The sequence below is a fragment of the Myotis lucifugus genome, unplaced genomic scaffold (assembly GCF_000147115.1).
Source record: "Myotis lucifugus unplaced genomic scaffold, Myoluc2.0 scaffold_435, whole genome shotgun sequence".
NCBI lineage: Eukaryota > Metazoa > Chordata > Mammalia > Chiroptera > Vespertilionidae > Myotis > Myotis lucifugus.
In genome coordinates, this window is record NW_005871483.1 from 246,463 (window position 1) to 262,916 (window position 16,454).

General features: G+C 47.6%; 1 long non-coding RNA gene across 1 annotated transcript; it reads right to left on the reverse strand.

Annotated features, from left to right (window-relative positions):
* Positions 1–1,588: 1,588 nt before the first annotated feature.
* LOC111823258 lies at positions 1,589–7,661 on the reverse strand. Its single transcript, XR_002826282.1, has 2 exons — positions 7,307–7,661; positions 1,589–2,065 (listed from the first exon to the last, which is right to left on the reverse strand). It is a non-coding gene; the product is annotated as an uncharacterized LOC111823258 (long non-coding RNA).
* Positions 7,662–16,454: the final 8,793 nt, after the last annotated feature.

Here is a 16,454-nt window from a genome sequence, read left to right on the forward strand (position 1 = left end):
TTAGTTATTAGAAATCTGTTACTATTTCTCTGAGCCAGGGGGCTTGCCTTTCTGATTTATTGTCCCCACTTACTCCATTTATTAACAATGGTTCACATGTCCAACTCCTTCAGGAATCTGGTAACTGGCTAAGTTCACCTGCGGTCTCCCTTTAAGGAATAACACAATGAGTATGATGTGACCTAGATAAAATAAGTATCCTTTCCTATTTACACTGGCCATCGGGGTACAGGTACACCCCTGTGCCATTCACCACCCACACCTATTGGCACAGCACGCAACACAATAAAAGCATCTTTCCCAGGCAAATCTCCTTGGATGATCTCAGGGTGTGGTGGAGATGAAACGGGGCAGGGGGAGCTTCAGGGCTGTACATAGTGACTGGAAATGACAGAGTTGAGTTGGCCCTGGGACAGCAATCCTGGGTCCCAAGAAAGGCTCTTCAGGCCTTGAAGATCTATTGGGATAGAGAACACACACACACACACACACACACACACACACACACACACGCACACACACCTGTAGGGCCACTGTCTGTGCAATGCTGTTCCTTCTGCCCAGAACACTGTCTTCTCCCCCATCTGCTCAATCTGTGAATTATCCTAATCCCGTGTATGAAGATCCCTGAGGCCATCCCCACCCCTCCCCCTCTGGTACCATTTGCCACACTTGATTGTAGTGTGTGTGTGTGTCTGTGTGTGTGTGTGTGTGCGCGCGCGTGTGGGTCTGTCTGCCTGTCTTCTCTTCTGACCCTGGGCTCTTGGGGCTCGGAAGCACTTCTTCCTTATCTTCATATCCTCAGGTTCTGACATGTGGTCAATACTCAATAAATGTTGAATGAATGACTAAAATTAGCATCCAATGCACCATAAAACCTTAATGAACCTTAAACTCGAAGTGAATCCCATCCCATGCAGAGCCTCTTCCTTGTCAATATGCAGGAGACATTGATACGCACGCTAATGATGACCATGTGTATTTCATGGGAACGTTTCCAGAAGCTACGGGCCCCGTGCCGTCATTTGCGATGGCATTGCGCTGTTCTACTGTGTTAACACGCTTCACTTTGCTGGGTCAGCCCCGCTTCTTCGGCCTTTGGGTCGTTGACAGTTTTTAGTTATTATGGGTAAGGCCGCGATAAACATGTTTTTCTTTCTTTGGGGCTAATGCCACGGGGTTTGTTACGGACGAGGAAATTACTGGGTCAGAGAGTCGAAACATCGGCGCCTCTCTCAATCATGATGCTGATTGCTTATGCAAATTGGTCCGGTCTCTCCAGAAAGGGATGCTGAAGGGCACGCATGCACTGGCTGCCAATCTTGGGTTGTATCATATTTATTTCTGTGGCTTTAATGGGCATGTAATGGGACCTGAAAGTTGCTTGCATCTAAATTTGATGTTATAGCTGGCAAGATGGCACAGGTGTCCACGCTGTGACTTACCATCTCCAGTTCCTGGTGTGCTTCTGTTTAATCTCCTGGGACCTCTTATCAGGGGACTCACACTGCAGTCCGTCTATTATCTATTTGGGGCAGAAACCAGGCCTGGGGAGGAGCATGTGACCGACATAATGAATGCCTCCGCCTTCCTTTTGATGTTTATTTATATTACATTGTGGTGCAAAAATCTTCAGTCTTATACAGCTGAACCCATACATCAGAGCTCCGATGGCATCTGTTTCTTCAACAGCAGGGAATTTATCTTATCGGCAGGTTGGCGATGCTGGTCTCTTGTCTCCCAGTCTGTCACAGATGAACCGACCGATAGGGCTGAACTTGACCGGCATGCGTTGTGAATTTAAATGAACTCTCCCCTGGCCCATTAGCCAATGGTCCTGGCAATGTTTATTAAATAACAATCTCTTTACCCAATCTGCCCCTGGGCGGGCCTACCGTGAGTTTTATCGGAGTTCAAATTCGTCTCGGGAATCTCTCTTCTAGTGACCTTTGCTGCTTGTAATTCATCAAAGGGTAATTTCAGCGATTGACACTTCACGTCTTAATCGCTCAGGAGGGATGGGCTCTCGGTGCCATTAAAAGACAAATCCTTGGACGCTCTTCACCTGGAAGGGTAAGCGTCCTGCGCCCCGAGCCGTCAGATTCTATTAGGGGACTTAAGGGATTCACACCGGCATCGCATTAACTCCATCTATTGACTTTGGGATGTAGAACATGTACTTAGGGATTACAATTAGACCAGAGCCGGAAAGCCTCCCAGACCTCGGAGCTTTAGACAAAGGAGAGGCTCATGTTTCCTTCACATGGGCCTGGCCTGGGGAGTGTCCCACAGGGTCCGGCCGTCCGGAGGCTAATTGTTTCGAGTAATGTAATGTGTCTGTGGCCTCCCCTCGCCCCGCCCCAGGAGAGTGACCCGGAATCCCGGTGAGAAGACGGAGAGAGAATCGTGACTATAATACCCCGTGAGTCCTGCAGCAAAGGCGCTGGTGGGTGGGCGGTGGTTTGGGGAGGGGATGGCAATAGAGGATTCACAGCCCCTCCAATCAGTCCAGAGTCCACAGAATATGACTCCCACCCCTTCGATGCCAATATTTCCAATCCCTCTGCCCTACTGCCTTCCAGTTGCACTCTCCAGCTTGACTTCGTTTAGCTGGACACCTTCTCCTCAGTCCGCCCTGGGCTGGTGAGAACTCCTGAAGCAAGACCACACCCCGTGCACCTCGGTGCTGGGACAGTTCACGTCTCCGAGCTCGCGGTCCTCCTCTGCTTCCGTGGTCTGCATCCCCTCCAGCCTGTCTTTCCCTCCTGCATCCTGCTTCCCTGGGAGCAGTGTCCTTGTCATGCAGGGACCTACTCCTCCAGACCCCACCCGTTTGCCTTATCCTGGGCCTCCCTGTCACACCCTCTGCACCCTCAAACTCGCCTTCTCCACTGGCTGCTTCCCTTCCACACCCACAGATTCCCTACTGTCTTCATTGTTGAAAAGCTCTTCTTCAGATGTTTCAGGACTTGCATGTTCTTCACATACTGAACACAAAACAGTGACAATGGATAAGCCATTGGGGAGGGTGCTCCTCAGCAAAGCCCTGCATTCCCTCCGGCCGTGGCCCACCTGCATCCCCCTGCATCCTCCCTCTATCCTCCCTGCATCCTGCCTACATCCCCTCTGCATCCCGCCTGCATCCCCCCTGCAATAACACATTCAAACGCTCATCCGCTCTTGCTGTCACATCCCTTCCACTGCAGCTAACCTCTCAACTCGCTATCCTAAGGACTTTGGCCGACCCCTCCACAGAAACTGCTTTTACCAATGTCACGTATGGTTTCCTCATTTCTAAGCCCCACGGGCACTTCTGAGTTCTCATCTTCTTGACTTCCCAGCACCGTGTGACAATGCTATTCCCTCCTAGTCTCTCCTTGAAACACTTTTCTCTGACTTGGGGATGGCCTCCTCTCTTGCCTCCCTCCCCCCTCCCTCCCTCCTTTCTCAATCTCATTTTTTGGGGGGGCTTCCCTTCCTCTGCCCAGGCCCCATGTGGTATTCCTCAGGGTGCTGTTGGTGGCCCCTGGGTCTCCCCACTGGACACTCTGTTCCTGGGCAGTTACTTCCATTCTCGTGGCGTCAATGTCTCTCTATGTGTGCATGACTTTCCAGTTACCTCTCCAGGCCGAGGGCGTCTCTCTCCTGAGTTTTAGAGCCTTGCGATGATCTCTGAACCCAGTTTCTGCATATGAACTTGCCCCTGCCTCTGAGTAGCTATGTGACCTTGGGTAAGTTACTTGACATCTCTGCGCCTCAGTTTCCTTCCTCCAAAAGCTATACTGAGAGCTGAATTGGGTTATTGCCATCATTATTACAAGCAGCCAACGGCCTGTTGAACCTCATCTCCTTCAGGTGACCCAGCGACATATTGAATGTGACCTGCCGCAAAGTAACCCACTGTCTTCTCCATCTGTCCTCCAAAGCCTTCATCTCCCATGTGTTCCTTTCCTTTTGGTGGGTGACACCACTGAAGTCCTCAAACATCCTGGGCATGACCTTCTACCCTCACCCCTGTGGCCTGTCAATCACCAAGTCCATGCATCTAGCTGCTAAACTTCTCCCTTCACCCCCTCTTCCCTGCCTCCCTGTCCAAACCCTCACTCAGGTCACCATCATCTCTCCCTTAGGTTTGCTGTATGCGCTCTGTAGTGGGTCCCTCTTGCTTTAGAGTTCAAATCCCTTAGCAAGGTTCACAAGTTCCTGTCTGGTCTGGGCTGCTCGTTTCTCCCGTCACTCCTTCCCCACCCTCGGACATCCAGCCGCTCTAAACAGGACTCCTCTTCTCACACTCACTGTGTCCTCCGGCATTTGCCTCTGCTTCCCCGTTGCCTTGAGCAGTCTTTCCCCCGTTTCCTTTCTTTGCATCACTAGCTCCTAATCTTTGGAGCCTCGTGATAAAAGCCATATCCAGGCAGCTTCTCTGACCTCTTATTGCATGCTCTCATAGCACCATGAGCTTCACCCATGCTTGGACCCCCTGCACATCAGCCTGTTTAGAAGTCCATATCCCCCAGCAGAGAGAGGAGTCATGACACTCCTGTTCATTGCAGTTTGTCTGGTGCTTGGCGCATAGTAAGTGCTCCATAAATATCTGCTGAATATTTATTCCATTCCACAGCCTTGGGACAATATGCATGCTCTATGCATGCTCTTCAATACATTATTCTACTCAACACCTACTACTGGTTATCAGCTATCCTTCCCCCACTTGTCACTCTCCTCTAAGTAATTCCCAGACCTTGCCATTGAGAAGCTCCGAGTGTAGGGGTGGAGAGGCACAAGGAAGCAGGCAATGACAGTGGGATAACAAGAGGTTATGTATGTACCAGAATCAATGGTGTGAGGATGGGGGCAGAGAGTGGATGGGCAAGACTGCCTGGAGGAATTCACTCTGAACCAAGTTTTAAAAAATAAGGAAGAGTGGGATAGGGGACAAAGGAGAGGAAAAATGCTCATGTAGTTGCCCTGACCGGTTTGGCTCAGTGGATAGAGCGCTGGCCTGCGGACTGAAGGGTCCCGGGTTCGAGTCTGGTCAAGGGCATGTACCTTGGCTGTGGGCACATCCCCAGTGGGGGGTGTGCAGGAGGCAGCTGATCGATGTTTCTCTCTCATCGATGTTTCTAACTCTCTATTCCTCTCCCTTCCTCTCTGTAAAAAAATCAATAAAATATATTTTTAAAAATGCTCGTGTATTAATGCTCTTATTCTTCTATGTGCCAAATAGCAGCCACGTAGCAACCCTGTGTTTGCCTCCACCTCCCATCAGCTCCATTTCATTAAAAGACTGTGCAGCACACTTGGGGTGCTAAGCGCTGCACCCCCTTCTCAAAACCCCTCCCATGTCTTTGCTCATCCAAATAAGCCCGGCTGGTCCCGCATGGCAAACCCTGAGTAACTGATGCTGCTAGTGTTCAGTGCGCACCTGTCTTCATTCATTATTTCTCCAGCCAAGGGCATTGACTCAGAGGAGGCGAGTCATTTGCCCAGCGTTGCACAAGGATAATTGGAAGCTCAGCGAGGAGGCAACTCCAAGGACCTGCTCTTTTCCCCACAACCTGGTGCCGGCTGCATACTTCACCTGCCTGTGCTGAAGGGTGACATGAAGGCTGACTGTTTGGTGGGGATGAGGTATGGTGTAGCAACCCCCAAATTTTGAACTTGAACATGAAGAATCTTGGGGAGACTCTTCATGGAATGTATCGTTTACCAGGAGACAAAGACACTTACTCAATAGGAACAGACAGACACAGTTTGCCTTCCATACCCTGAGGCTGTGGTTCAATGAAATGAGAAATAAATCGCACAAACAAGGAGTTACCCAGTCGCAGAGTTAGCATTCCTGAATGAAGCCACGGAGAGGGAAGCGGTTCAGAGCGGAGTACTTAAAGAACAGAGATAGAAGCACAGCATATCAAGTGGCTGTAGGAGATGCTGCCATGCTGGTACTGAAAGGGGAAAATATGGCTCTTTCTGCGAGACAGCAAGAGTGACAGACCAGACTTGCACTTCCAGTGAGGTCCCTGCCGCTCTGTGAGGAAGGGGTCAGGACGTGAAGCAGGGAGCCTCAGCAAGAGGATCTTGTCTTACGTCAGGTGGGAGGTGGCCTGCTTGCCCACTTCACTCTCCTAGTGATCCTCCTGGGTGGGTACTATGATTCCCTCCATTTTACAGGTGAGAAAACTGAGGCTCCAGAGGCTGAGGTTGCCCAAAGGGCACCAAGCTGGCATGTGCTGGCAGCCCAGCCTATGATCTCCATCGCCATGCTGCCTCCTAACCAAGACGGTGGCCTCCAGGGGCAGGAAGAGACAGAGGGGTTTCATGGTACTTGAGAGAGAGAATTGCCAGGATTTGGTGACTGGTGAGATGGTGCTGGTGAGGAAGGAGCTAAGGTTCTGGTTGGGTAACCAGTGGACCAAGCCTGGTTGGGTAACCAGTGGACCAAGCCTCCTTAGCCTATGAGACAGAATATAGTCAGGACGGGGAGATGGTTTGAGGAGAAAGGGGAGGTGATGAATTTGGCTTAGGCCAGTGATGGCGAACCTATGACACGCGTGTCAGAGGTGACACGCGAACTCATTTTTTTGGTTGATTTTTCTTTGTTAAATGGCATTTAAATATATAAAATAAATATCAAAAATATAAATCTTTGAATTACTATGGTTGTAAATATCAAAAAATTTCTATATGTGACACGGCACCAGAGTTAAGTTAGGGTTTTTCAAAATGCTGGCACGCCGAGCTCAAAAGGTTCGCCATCACTGGTTTAGGCCATATTCATTCTGATACGCTGGTTGGATTACAAAGCCGCATTTGTGTGGATTCAGGAAATAACCATAATTCATCCATCCCCTTCGCAAATATTTATTCATTGCTTAATTTGACAATGTTGTGTGCCCAGCACAATTTCCAGGCTAAAGCCCACTCCTGAGGAAGAGACCCTATTTGCCATGTTTACTTTCGATATCTTCTCTGGTATGACCTCATTCCTCCCTTCAACCTGTTGGCTCACATCGATCATCAGTTCTCAATCACAAATGACAGAGTCTGTGGCTAAAATGGCATTTCCACCACCCAAAGCCACAGATGTGTGATTGCCTGGTGTGGCAGGGTCCTTGCGTGCTAACTCAGATTCTCCACGTCACGGGAGAGCGGTCAAGAAAGATGTGGAAATTCTTATCTTTTTGCTCATCTCTTCCTACGTGCCTCCTCCCCAACAGAAAAGCTCCAGGCAGGGAAAGTCAGGGAGCCACACCTTTCACACGGGAGGAGCTGTGCTGACTGAGGAACCTGCAAATCCACTCACATGGTTTAAACTTGTGCCAGCCGCTCAGGGCTTCCACTTTGTGGTGAACCGCAGGTCAGCAAGCCGTGCATCTCACTTTACCTCTCTGAGCCTCAGTCTCCGATCTGTGAATGGGACTATGGTACCTGCTTTGCAGGGACAGTGTGGGAATTCCATAGGAAACTGTTGCAAAGTACTCGGCACATAGCTGGTCCTTCTGTCAATCATGTAGGGGTCTTGATTAGCAACCGCTTCCCATTCCAGAGATGCTTATAAATCCACCTGACCGTCTGTAAGTTCCTCTGGGTGTGCCCGTAAGTGACTTTTTGTATTTTACATAGGTATGATAAATCTCTGTGACTATGTGTCAGGTTAATTTTCTGCAAAAGAGAGATGAATTAGATTCACATCGGTGTGATTTTTTAATATAAATGTACAACATAGCTTGATTCCTCGATATTTTACATTCTATTGAAAGGACTACAAACTTCAATGAAAGTTTCTAAATATTACCCATATTCGCTAGACATGAACACACCTCATTGTACCTTCCTGTCATTGTCTGCCCACCGTTTTGTTGTGTGCTTTTTGCACTGAATAATTTCACAGATGCGTGTGTGTGTGTGTGTGTGTGTGTGTGTCTTTTAATGTCTTTGTATCAGGAAGTTCTGAGGGTTTCGTAATATTCCATTGCATTGATATGCATTGATATTCATTTGTTAAAAAAGAACTCTTCAATGCTTAATATGTCAGTCTTTGCCTGTGATCTTTTCGGGATAAAGTAAGACCCTTTCTGCGATCATGTCTGTGTCCTGGACACTGGGTGGATCTCTTTTCCTAAGTGAGGGCTACGCTCTCATTTAGATTCTCCTGCTAAAGAATCAGAGTTTGGTTTTAGAACTCAGTCTGTTTTATCCCTTCTAGACCACGTGGGTAGCCTTGTCCCATTTAAGAGGCAAAGGTAGGTCTTCGTTGTGTTTGGTCTTTCCTTTCTCATTCCTTCTGGTTCCTTTGGAGACGGTCTTGGGTGGAATTAGCAGCTGTGCTTGTTCTGAATCTTGATTGAAACCGAGACCTGAAAAGAAACCTCTATTTCCCATCCCGTTTTGCTTTGACATCTCATATAACCAGTGCACCCGGGACACCCCTCCGGCATTGCCGGGGTGTGGGCGAGGGATGGCTGGAGGCACTGGCACACCCAGGCTTTGCCATTACTCTGCCATGATCCTGATTTTCCTAGGCTCTGATGTCCGTCCAGGTTTATCTCTGATGCTATGAGATGCCCCAGTGTCCTTCTGATACACTTTCTACTTTCTTATGATACTGATTCCTTCATTTAACACATCTGTATGGAGCACCAACTATTTGCCAAGCACTGTGCTAAGTGAAAAGTTGAATTGACTTCTCTTTCTGTCACAACCAAATGTCTTAACTAAGACACCCAGGTATTACTATGCTTATTTTACAGGTATGAGTGAGGGGGCCAAGGGGGCACAGGTGAGCCTAAACTGAGGGCCCTTCGCCAGTAAGGGCAGAGCTAGGAAATATACCCTGGTCTGAGCTCTTCCCACTGCAAAACATTGCATCTCTGTGAATGGTCAGCAAGTTAGAACTCTCTGGTCTAGGTGTCCTCAGGAGTGAAATCAGGCCGCCTCAGGGGTCCTGCACTCAGTGGAGGTGAAAGCAGACTGAGTCCCCTTTGTCTCCTGCTCTGTCTGAACCTCCAGGGCTGGGAAGTTACAATGGAAGGAGTGGTCCCTCTGCCTGGACCCCAAAGCAGCAGGAACTCCATCCAGGGGAACTACAAAGGGAATTTTCAAAATCTCATGTTTCCTGTAGAACTTAACAATTTAATACCTGGTACAATAAACATAATTATACATTACTTACTACTCTCTCTTCCAGTATCTGGGGGAGATAGAAAGAGAGACAGCAGCAAACACAGAGACGGAAGCAGAGAGAGCGAACTTTCAAATATCATTTGATGCCTAAATGTCACAGGCTTAAAAAATTCATCAGAATTCTCATGCATTCTTTCCCATAGGGGACTACCCTTTAAACAATGACCTTTAAAAAAAAAAAAAAAAACAACCACCAAGCAAACAAACAGCCCTGATACTGAGACATGTTTATTTTTTCTAATTCTTAAAAATCAGCCTGCACATCATACTACTGACAGGATAGATTTTGTCAGCCCAAAGTGTCACTATTTGGGGCAGTCTATCTTGGAATCTAACAGATTCTTTTGGACCACATCTATCTGGTGTGATTCAGTCCCTGGATTTTCCAAGAGGAGATGGTTTAAGTAATGATGATTTCCTGTGGTTGTAAAAATTCCATTTCACCTTCTAGCTGCCATGATTTATCTGAAGACTCAGGGTGGGAAGGTGGGAGCACAGAGTAATCTGTAGGAAAGCATATCAATTACCCTGCAGGTGCCACTTCCCCTAAGATCTCAAAGAATGGTTCAAAGCCAGTGCTTCGTAGTGGAAAGGGCATGGGCACTTGAAGTCGGTAGGAGTTCATGTCTTGGTGTTTTTACAAGCTCCCAGTGGGAGCTACAGGGCCAGACACAGCAGTCTTTCCAGATAACAGCAGGTGCTTTTGCAAGTCTTGATAAATACAAGACTTGGTAGTGTTGAACTACCAAGACTGCCAAGTCTTGAACGGCCTAGTTCTTACTAGGTAGTAAGAATTCTGCTTAAAATTGGAACTATGCACAGGTAATCTGCTAGATTATCTCTCTGCCTGTCTGTCATACACCATCTTTGTAATTAATATGAAACATGTTGATACATGGAAGTGACCTTCCCAGCTCAGACTGGCATGTAATCAGACCAGCCTGGGCCTAGTGTCAGCAGATCTGGGTGACAGAGAAGAAGGATCCAGGTGAGCTTTACACATAGACATGATTGTCTTAGTAAGGGATTCACTAATTGCCAGTGAGAAGGAATTAGAAGTTAATTATCGGAATTTTGCTCTGTGTAGTTTTATTACAAATATTCTATTCTCAGCTTTTTGCCTCTCGTCAAAAACTCAAATATAGCAGCCCTTTCTGGTATTAAGGAAAAAGTAAACTCTGTAAGTAGTTGTCCATACTTGCTGTCTCCAATTCCTTCCTTCCATTCTCTCTGGAATCCATTCTCTCTGGAATCTATTCTAATAACTCCTGTCAAGGTCCCCAGTGGTAAAGCCAAAGGTCGAGCCTCCATTCTCATTCACCTTGAACTCTCAAAAGCATTTGGCTTAGTTACTCCTTCCTTCCTGAAGCACGTTGTCTCCTTGGCTTCCGGGACACTATATTCCCCTGGTCTCTCGTGGACCTGCTCCCACCCACCATTTCTGCTTGGTGTTCTTTCTTGGTGTCTCCTCGCCTTCTTGGTACTTAAACAGTGAGGATGCCAGGTCTGCCAAAGGACCTTGTTTCTTCTAGGCCTACATCCAGTCTTTGGTGATCTGATCCAATGCTATGGCTTTAACAATCATCTCTAGGCTACACCATAAAAAAATCATCATTTTGTAGATCAAAATAGTTGAATATTGGCATTTTCACATGACTTGGACGTAATGAGTGTTCAGTAAGTATTTGTCGAATAGATGACCTGTGGGTGTAGACATGTTATGACTCAAGACAGAATAGAATCTGAAGCCTAGAGAAAGGTCTGTGTGGGGTTCTGCTTCCCCTGGTCTGGCTGGTCTGACATTACTGGCCTGATATACTGTTGGGTGCAGCACCTTCAACTCTATCCTCTTTGAGTTCACTCCTTTACCATAATCTTGCACTTCAGCACAACAGCAGACTGAAGAAGCAGAGTTTAAGGCAACTTGGGTTCAAGATCATAGACATGAATGAAGTTCATTCTGGGTCATCTACTTCCTCCTGCTAGATTATCTCTCTGGGTATCTGTCACTGGTGTGGGAGAGTAGGGCCAGATTGAGGCACCACTAGCCAGCAGCAGGTGTGGTCAAGAGTAAATAGATCGCCCTAACCAGTTTGGCTCAGTGGATAGAGCATCGGCCTGCGGACTGAAGGATCCCAGGTTCGATTCCGGTCAAGGGCATGTACCTTGGTTGTGGGCATATCCCCAGTAGTGGGTGGGCAGGAGGCCGCTGATCGATGTTTCTCTCTCATCGATGTTTCTAATTCTCTATCCCTCTCCCTTCCTCTCTGTAAAAAACCAATAAAGTATATTTTTTTTAAAAAAAGAGTAAATAGATCACAGTCCTAGATTTCTTCATTGGCCACCAAGGCCAAGGAGTAAACCCAGCAGTGGCAGTGGGGTAGCCACTGGGGATGGAGTAGGAACCAAGGGAGGGATTTTGGAGGGGAGAATGAACCACTATGTCTCAGGCTCTAAAGCATGAATAGAGCCCCATAGATCAGGGGTCTCACACCCAGCTTGCTATTTACCAGCTGTGTAACTTGGGCAAGTCCCTTAACCTCTCTAAGCTGTTTCCTTCTCTGTAAATGGAGCTGGAAGCATGACAGGGCTGTGGTGAAGATTAATGAGATAGCATACACGTTGATATATACCCGTAGGTATTAATCTTATAGTTGTATTTTCTCCTCCCAACTACTCAGTGATGTAGGTATCATCATCCCATTTCAGAGACAAGAAAATAGAGACTCAGGAAGGTTAAGTCTTGCCTACAGCCACACAGCTGGAAAGATACACCGTTGGAATATTATCCCAGATCTTTCATCCCCCTGCCACCCCCATCTCATGCTGGTTCCACTTGGACCTGGTGGGAGCTGGGAGAGAGAAGGGGGCCGAGGAGCAGCCATCCCACACCCACCTTTTTCTGCAGCAGCTCAGCTCCCTCTGTGCTGTTAGGTGGAAAGGCAGAGCAGTGCCCACAGAGGGTTTCCCTGCCCGACCTTGTTGCTAATTTTGGTTTCTGTGGCTTGGTCCTCCTTCTCAGTCACACCTACCTTGTGAAGTCCTCCTACCCCAACCACAAGCCAGGGAGACACCATTGAATGCCCCACTGGGCGGTTCTTTGCTGAGGTTTTCTAGCTCTTTCCTTTCCAGTAGTTAATATCGCCTTTTCATCCCTCCCACCCAGGGCTTGGTGAACTTCGCTTTCTCTTAATGTGGACACGAGAAAGAGAAGAAACAGCGTGGGTGGGTGACTTCCACCCGGGTTACACAGCAAAAAGTTCTCTGTGGGCAGTCAACTCCTTGGTGGCCACCTTGAGCAAAAGATGACAGAAAGACCTGGTAAAGGTCTGATAAAGACCCCAAGCCCATAATGTTCCATTCATCTTTGCTCCATGCATGTCAGAATCTCTCTCCGTGGCTGGGGAAAGGCCCACCTTTGGTTTCACAATAGAAGTTTGGATCTTTCTGGGTATCAGAACTGTCCTCCACATCCCTTCTCCTCTCCCTCACACTGCCCACAGCTGATCAGAACCCTCCACCACAGGGGAATTCCAGCCCCTGCCTCCTCTGCTCTGCTCACTCTGAACCATGGTGGTGCTGTCATAAACTGATGTCCCACCTGCACCCTCGCAGTCAGTATTATTCTCATTCTAGAGTTGAGAACACTAAGGCTCAGAGAGGTCTAGTGATTTGTCTAAGGTCACAACCCTGGTAACTCTAAGGGCCCCAAGCCCTTCTCTCTGGAATCCATTCTAATAACTCATGTCAAGATCCCCAGTGATAAAACCAAGTGCAGCCTGCATCAGGGTGGGGCATCCATGCTTTCTCCCACTCTCCAGAGGAGTGGCTCCACAGCTGACATAAATCAAGTGCCGACACTGGGTCAGGTCATGGAAGTATGAACTTGAGCCTGGTCCTGACAGCCCCAGTGCCTATGAACGGCGCTACCTGCCTAGAAGGAAAGCATGGGTGCGAGAGTGCAGAAGGTCTGGGTTTGAATCCCTGCTCTGCCACTGTCTGGCCGGTGAGGTCTCTCTCTCCACGGGGTCCTCAGCCATGCAATGCGGGGGTTACCTTCTTCATGGTTGGGTTGTGTTGAGACCCGAGAGGCATCCAGAGATAAAGCTTAATATAGTCTGGCCCTGGGCACGGAGCAGGGGCTCAATCAACGGGATTTCCTTTCTTTTCTAGGCTTCAGCAAAGTCTTGTTTTCCTGGCTACAAACCAAGAGAGTAGCAGAACCTATTGCATCTTGTGTCGTGAGGATTGAAGGAGCTCGTGCCAAGCCTGGCACAGGGTCTAAACCAGGGGTGGGCAAACTTTTTGACTCGAGGGCCACAATGGGTTCTTAAACTGGACCGGAGGGCCGGAACAAAAGCATGGATGGAGTGTTTGTGTGAACTAATAGAAATTCAAAGTAAACATCATTACATAAAAGGGTACGGTCTTTTTTTTTTTTTAGTTTTATTCATTTCAAACGGGCCGGATCCGGCCTGCGGGCCGTAGTTTGCCCACGGCTGGTAAACCCTTGATTTAGGTCAGCTGCGAAGCCACTTCCTTGGGAGAGTGGAAGAAGGGATGGCTGTCCCCACTCATGCAGACCATGGAAGGCCCTGGGGTTAGAGCTCAGAGCACATTCTGCTGGAGTTGAGCCAGGTCCTTTCTGGGTCCCAGACAGCTCGCTCTTTCCAGCCTTCTTGTTTTTTCACCTTTAAAAATGTGTAAGTTACAGTTGACATACAATAGTATATTAGTTTCAGGTGTACAACCCCATGATCAGACATTTATGTAGCTTATGAAGTGATCACCCCGATAAATCTAGTACCCCTCTGACACCTTACACAGTTACTACAATATTATTGACTGTATTCCCTAAGCTGTACTTCACATCCCCATGGTTACCCTGTAACTACCAATTTGTACTTCTCAATCCCTTCACCTTTTCACCCACCCCCCCAACCCCTCTCCTATCCAGCAACCCTGTGAAAATGTTCTCTGTAGCTATGAGTCTGTTTCTGTTCTGCTTGTTTGTTTCTTTTGTTTTTTAGATTTCACATGTAAGTGAAATCAACTGACATTTGTCTTTGTCTGTCTGACTTATGTCACTTAGCCATAATACCCTCTAGGTCAGTGATGGCGAACCTATGACACGCGTGTCAGAAGTGACACGCGAACTCATTTTTTTGGTTGATTTTTCTTTGTTAAATGGCATTTAAATATATAAAATAAATATCAAAAATATAAGTCTTTGTTTTACTATGGTTGCAAATATCAAAAATTTTTTATATGTGACACGGCACCAGAGTTAAGTTAGGGTTTTTCAAAATGCTGACACGCCGAGCTCAAAAGGTTCGCCATCACTGCTCTAGGTCCATCCATGTTGTTGCAGATGGCAAGATTTTATTCTTTTTCTGTGGCTCAGTCACAATCCATTATATATATGCACCACTTCTTTATCCATTTATCTATTGATGGACACTTAGGCTGCTTCCATAAGTAATGGCTATTTTAAGTAATGCTGCAATGAACATATGGATGCATGTGTCTTTTTTATTTAGTATTTTGGGTTTCTTTGGATAAATAACTAGAAGTGGAATTGAATTTCTGGATCCTTCTTTATCTCTTGTCATAGCCTTTGTATTAAAGTCTATTTTGTCTGGTATAAGTATTGCGCTTTTTTAAAAAAAAAAATCTTGTTCACTGGGGCTTTGGGAGATACTGGGTCCTATGGTTCCATCTCTGTTTTCCAGCCTTAATTTTTTTAAAATATATTTCTTTCTTTATTTCAGAGAGGAAGGGGGAAGGAGAGAGAGATAGAAACATGAGTGATAAGAGAGAATCATTGATAGGCTGCCTCCTGCACTTCCCCTACTGGGGATTGAGCCCGCAACCCAGGCATGTGCCCTTGGCTGGAATCAAACCCGGGACCCTTCAGTCCACAGACCGATGCTCTATCCACTGAGCCAAGCCGGCCAGGGCCAGCCTTAATTTTAATCTTCTTCTTCCCTACCTGCCCTGGCTTCCCCCATCCCACCCACCCTCTCCCTAGCACACTGCCCATGGGTTTCCACTATGGGAAGGTCCTTCTGCCTAAACTCCTATCTGCTTCCTGTGGTTAATATTTGCCAGATCTTTTGAGTCACTGTCCCCTCCCCAGCTTCCACTGACACAGCATTGGGCTTCTCTTGGTCTCCTTCCTGCCCCCATCCCCCACCTAGGTGATCTGATTCTTGCTCCATTCTAATCGCCTGACAACTCCCCGCCACCACCACCCCCTCAGAGCCGCAGAGAGAGGGCAGGGTTCCATTTCAAGCCCCCACTTTCTCTTTCTCTGAGCACCTACACTGAGCCAAGACCCTGCCCTAAGCACTTTCCATACATTATCTTACTGGACTCTCACAACATCACTGTGTGGTCATGATTAGTTAGCAACTGTTTCCTTTTAGAGGCTCAGGGAAGTTGAGAAATTTGCTCCAAGTCAGATAACCTATGTCTGACTGACTCCAGTTCCCAGGCTTTTAAACACAGTCTTCCGTGTGTTATTTGGTCGGGAAGCAGAGGGAAGGACAGACAAGAGTCCTTACAGCTGTGAGAATTTGAATGCCGCCTCACTCATTCAACTTTTGGGGGAACATTTGGTTTGTGAGCACCCACTTTGAGCACAAAAGGTGCCCTGGGATTTCCCAGAGACCAAGAGGGCCACTGCATGTGGGAGGGAGGAAGTGTGACTCTGCAGGGCCTAAGGGGTTCTCAGAACCCAGGGCTCGGTGCCTGGAGTCGGGTGGCTTGGGGAGGGCTTCCCAGTGTTAGGGGAAAAAATAGAATAATGGGGACTGGCTATGGTTATGGGAAATATTAATCATGCTGTTACCATGATTGCCTTGTGTTGGTTAAAGAAAGGACCTTCTAACCTGGCCGGAGTTTGTACATTCCCCGGGACCTGGGAGTCTACGTTGGACCTGGTAGTCCAACTTGTAGTGTGGTCCAGTCTTATTCAAGAATTGTCTAATATCATGGGAAGATTAACAACCTCATCGCCCAAACAATGGAGTCCTACCCCAGCCTGCATTGCCTACTTCCCCATGCCTATAATCCCTACATCCCCTTGAAATCTTTGTCCTAGCAGCTGGCTTATGGGGTCTACAGAGCAGATGTTTGTAGATGACCTGCTGCTCTCCCACACTGCAGGCAGTATTGGAATAAACGCTCATATGTGATTCAACCCTGACCCTGCTTAATTGGCTCAAGTAGTGACAGGCAACCTGGACCCATTGGTTGTCTGGTTT